Consider the following 5,728-nt stretch of genomic DNA (forward strand, 5'->3'; position numbering starts at 1 on the left):
AGGAAAAGTTTAGGTGTTCCCTGGTGACCTCTTGCAGATTCATACATCTCATTAGTGCACAAATGCCAAAGAATCATATGCTTTTGTTGTTATTGTTTTTGCTTTTGTTTCCCATTTCTTAATCCTTTTTGTCCTTAATGCTTTTTGTCTTGTAGAGATTCTAAAACAAATCCTTTTTCAGTTTCCCTCTGGTGCACATTATCTCAAATGTCTTGTTAGTAAAAAAGAGAAAGATAGTGAACTGAAATAATAGCTGAGAAACTATTTTCAGATTTTGTATTCTGGACTCTTGGATCCGATGGAAATCATATCAATGATCATCAATCAATGACATAGTCAATGGCATCGAGTACACCCTCAGCAAGTTTGCGGATGACACCAATCTATGAAGGTTCATTTAGCAGCACTAGAGCATGAGATGACTGAAATAGTTGAGCATGAAATAGTGAATTCCATACATCTGTCATCAGTAGTTTGATGTCTGATTAACTGATTTAATATGTGATTTAATATTATATCTTAGAGAGAATGCTTGCTTTATTTTCTTTTATCTATGGAACATGACTACATTGTCTCCCTAGTTCCTCATTGTCTCAGAAGAATATCATTTACTTATCAAGTTACTTAGTTTTATCATGAGAAAAAAAAAAAAAAAACAACTGTTAAAAGAACTAACTGGATATTCACACACCTCACTGTCCTCCAATATATCTTACTAATATGGATTTATTTTAGCATAAATCTTTTCTAGTCGAAAGATGATCCCAGAAAAAAAATCAACATAATCTATTTTGGAAGGCTATTACACCTTCTCTGTGAATCTAACAGTAGATGTAACTTATCATTTACCTGTCTATCTATCTATCTAACTACCTATTTAGTGGGAGATATCAAATTCAGCGAATGCCTTGGTAATCAGGATTACTTATGATGGGCTGTGTTGAAAACAGAGTTGGACATAACAGTCTTAAAATAAATTGTGATAGGATGTTATAACTTTAAAGAACTGTTATATAGTATTCATTTTCTTTTATTTTTCCAGAGATGGACATGATTTGTATGAAAATGAAGGACTTGAATTTTCAGTGGGACATAAGCACTTGATTAATGATTATTAATAAGCAAGGAAGAGTGAAAATTTAGAGCTCAAGAAATGTTCAAAGGGCTAAGTGAAGTATAACCATGGTTGCTATCTGCTCTGAGTTTTACATACAAGGACTGCTCTGAAAGTATTGCCTACTATTCATTTAGGTTGACTTGTAAAATCAAAGGCAGATGCTGGTGGTATGGGAGTACAGGTTGAATCTTCCTGCTGATTTTCCATTTCATTGCCATGCAACAAATGGAAGTAGAGGAGCAGTCTGACAACATGACATCTAACATAGAGGTGCAGATGGAGCAAAGATGTTGAATTCCTCCATACAGAAAAAAAATGCACTCATTGACATTCATATATTTATTGAATGTTTATGGAAACCAAACAGTGGATGTTAGTGGAATGAGATGATGAGTGGTGTGTTTCAGCAATGTCAGCGTGGACAGTGGGTCACCTCTGTTAATGCAGGTGAGCATGACATGAGCATGACAGACAGGATCTTGTTAATCACTCTTGAAAATACACAGGTAATAGTCAGTGACTATGTTGAAAGATCATGTTTTGTAGCTGAGAATTTGCTGCATCAAATAGTGTTACTGTGCTCTCTGGTTCTCCTGTAGTTTCTATGAAAATAAAGGAGACATTACTTTCAGATCAAATAGTGTATAGAATATTTACACACTGTATATGGCTGAGAGGAACTCTTTTCTATAGAGATAGCAGTTTTAAATAAGAACAAGCTTTAGAAGATTAGTTCTCTGACTTTGGAAGAGCTTTATTTAGTTCGAGGTAAGTGCTAGAATGTTGTTAGATGATATAGCAAAAATAATTCAGACAAAATTGTGATTTGTGATTAATGGTTTTGTGGCAGGCTGGAGGCCGGTCACAAGTGGTGTTCCTCAGGGGTCGGTCTTGGGACCAGTGCTCTTCAACATCTTCATCAATGACATAGACAATGGCATTGAGTGCATCCTCAGCAAGTTTGCAGATGACACCAAGCAAAGAAGTGCAGTTGATACATTGGAAGGAAGGGAAACCATCCAAAGGACCTGGCCAAGCTGGAGAAGTGAGCCCATGAAAACCTAATGAGTGTTTAAAATCTAATCAAGGTGCTGCATTTGGGTCAGGGCAATCCCAGGTATTTATACAAACTGAGGGAAGATCTCCTTGAGAGCAGCCCTGCAGAGAAGGTCTTGGGGGTCCTGGTAGATGAGAAGCTGTATATGAGCCAGCTGTGTGTGCTTGCAACCTGGAAGGACAACTATGTTCTGGACTGCATTAAAAAAAGGGTGGCCAGCAGGGAGAGGGAGGTGATTGTCTCCCTCTTGTGATGTCCCATCTGGAGTACTGCGTCCAGGCCTGGGTCCCCCAGCACAGGAAGGATGTGGAGCTCTTAGAGCAGGTCCAGAAGAGGGCCACAAAGATGATCAGAGGGCTGGAACAGCTCTCCTATGAGGAAAGGTTGAGGGAACTGGGCTTGTTTAGTTTGGAGAAGAGAAGGCTCCGGGGAGACCTCATTGTGGTCTTCCAGTACTTGAAGGGAGCATATAAACAAAAAGAATGACTGTTTACAAGGGTGGATAGTGATAGGACAAGGAGAATGGTTTTTAACAGAGACAGGGGAGGTTTAGGTTACATATGAGGAAGAGGTTGGTGATGCCTTGGAACAGGTTGCTCAAGATGGTTGGGGGTGGCCCATCCCTGGAGGCATTCAAGGCCAAGCTGGATGTGGCTCTGGGCAGCCTGGTCTGTTGATTGGCAACCCTGTCCATGGCAGGGAGGTTGAAACTAAATGATCTCTGAGGTCCTTTTTAGTCCAGGCCATTCTACGTTTCAATGATTATATGAATTTTTTCTTTCTTTCTTTCTCTCTTTCTTTCTTTCTTTCTTTCTTTCTTTCTTTCTTTCTTTCTTTCTTTCTTTATTTTGTTTGATTGATTAAGGCAATTAATCATAAAAATTAGGAAGCTAAGAAAGAATTTTATGATGATGTCCTGAACCATATATAGCACCTTTATAGACTGTTGAACAAGAAACTTTTAGAGGACTTAGTGAGTTATCAGTTAGATGCAGAGTTGTTCTGAGTTAACAAAACATCAGAAACTAATTTAAGGAAATTATGTACTGAAATAGATTCACTGGACTTTTTCTGAACACTTGTCATCTTCTTTGACTGTACTCTTTGACATAATGAATGTGTGAGCACTGCTCAGTCTGGGTAGTGCCTTTTTCTTTTTTTTTTCCTTTTTTCCTCCTTCCTCTTGTCAGTTTCAATTCATTAACCCCTTTTTAATAGGCACCAGCAATGAACCCACTTTTCATTGTGGAGGTGTTGAGTAAAGGCTTACAAGCCATCATGTTATTCTCAACCTATTGGCAAATTATCAAGGCCATAATTACTTGTTGTGGAATTTGTTCATATATAACTACCTAAGAGCATTGATGGAGACACCTGCATGGTACCTGTATGCAATGTGGTATGGTCTGAATTTTGACATTCACATTCCAGATGGAATGGCTAATTTTACGAACAGTACAATGTTCAGACCAGTCTCCAGGCTTCCTTATCGGTTTGTCAGACGGTTTTCGAATCTCGAATTAATACTCATGTTGGGGTGCTTGCTATTACTTTCCTGGATTATATTCCTTTACAAAGGGAAGGAGTCTCCTCCAGAACCAGAGAATGCTGACTGGCAGGGAATATGGAGAGGTTTAGGAAAGATCTTAAAAGCAAGGGACCTGCAATGTCATGGGATTTTACGCTTGAACATCTGTGGGATCCTGAGAAACTAAGTCAGTATTTGAGTCAGGGACAGCACGGCTTACATAACACTAAGGAGGTACAACTTATTTGGGGTTTGGCTTGTGCTTACTGCGCCCTATATAATACTATTCTGGAGAGAGTGAGAGTTTCCGAGCTAAGGTTCAAGCCAAAATGGAGAATCTCCAAGTCAAATCTGATCAGTTACAAGAGACACCAGTAACAATATCAGTTGCTCCTGTGGAAAGCAAGAAATGGGAACGAGTATTAATAGCCATGAAAGAAAGGTATCGCTTCAAAGACGGCTTGAAGCCTGTGATGAAAAGATGGGATACAGTTGAAATGGGTATCCACTATTTGAGGGAAATGGCTATGGTGGAAATGCTGTTTGACCCTAACTTTGTTTCTAACCACCCACGACAAGACCGCGATCCTGAGAGAGTGAGGATGATGCCTAAGATATGGCAGAGACTCATAACAACAGCACCAGATAGATATGCCGGCACACTACTGTCAGCTAATGACAGATACCGGGAACAAGAGAGAATACCTTTAGTTTTTGAATTGATTCTTACGCTCCAAAACTACGAACAACACCTACCCCCAACTCACGTTTCCATTGCTGCCATCTCACAAATAACGGACCAACTGAATGAAATGCAGGAGCAAATGTCTCTACTGATTGATCATGACAAACCTGTGCCAGTATCAGAAATGCCCAGTGAAGATCAGGATAATCAAAAGAGTCTAATGAAGGAGCTGATCCAACTAAATAACGATGATGAACCTCCCTGCTCACGGGCACCATCAAAAATCTCAGCTATTAAAGGCAAACGCTTTCCGGCTCCAGTGAGGAACAATACATCGCGAATTGCCTTGTGGCGTTACCTATGTGACCACGGAGAAGACATGAGAAAATGGCACGACCAAGCTACTCCTGTGCTACGAGCACGGGTGAAAGAATTACAAAGCAGATCAACCATCAGTGCAGTTGTTCCAGTTATCACAGGTAATGAATAGAGGGGCCCTTCCCTCAGCCAGGGGGGGGAAGGGATAATCGAGTATATTGGACTGTGTGGATTCGATGGCTTGGCACATCAGAACCACTGAAATATAAGGCACTGGTGGATACTGATGCACAGTGCACTCTGATGCCCTCGAGTCACCAAGGGACAGAATCAATCCATATTTCTGGGGGGACTAGAGGCTCTCAAGAATTGACTGTGTTGGAGGCCGAGATAAGCCTCACTGGTAAGGACTGGCAAAAACATCCTATTGTAACTGGCCCAGGGGCTCCATGTATACTAGGTATCGATTACCTCAGAAGAGGGCATTTCAAGGATCCAAAGGGGTATCGATGGGCCTTTGGAATAGCTGCTGTGGACACAGACAACATTAAGCAGCTGTCTGTTTTGCCTGGCCTATCAAAAGATCCATCTGTTGTGAGGCTGCTGCAAGTAAAAGAGCAACAGGTACCAATTGCCACAAAAACGGTGCACAGACAGCAGTACCGCACCAACAGGGATTCCTTGCTCCCCATTCATAAGTTGATTCGTCAACTAGAGGATCAGGAAGTGATCAGCAAAACTCACTCACCCTTTAACAGCCCCATATGGCCAGTACGTAAAGCCAGAGGAGAATGGAGGCTGACGGTGGACTACCGTGGCCTGAATGCAGTCACACCCCCACTGAGCGCTGCTGGGCCAGACATGTTAGAGCTCCAATATGAACTGGAGTCAAAAGCAGCCAAATGGTAAGCCACCATTGACATTGCTAACGCCTTTTTTTCCATTCCTTTGGCCAAAGAATGCAGGCCGCAGTTTGCTTTCACATGGAGAGGCGTTCAGTATACTTGGAACCGTTTGCCTCAG

General features: G+C 41.2%; 1 pseudogene; it reads left to right on the forward strand.

The window, feature by feature from the left end:
• Window positions 1-2,625: 2,625 nt before the first annotated feature.
• Window positions 2,626-4,080, forward strand: LOC146545643 (uncharacterized; annotated as a pseudogene).
• Window positions 4,081-5,728: the final 1,648 nt, after the last annotated feature.

The sequence above is a fragment of the Meleagris gallopavo genome, chromosome 1 (assembly GCF_905368555.1).
Source record: "Meleagris gallopavo chromosome 1, MGAL_WU_HG_1.1, whole genome shotgun sequence".
NCBI classification, from domain to species: Eukaryota; Metazoa; Chordata; class Aves; order Galliformes; family Phasianidae; genus Meleagris; species Meleagris gallopavo.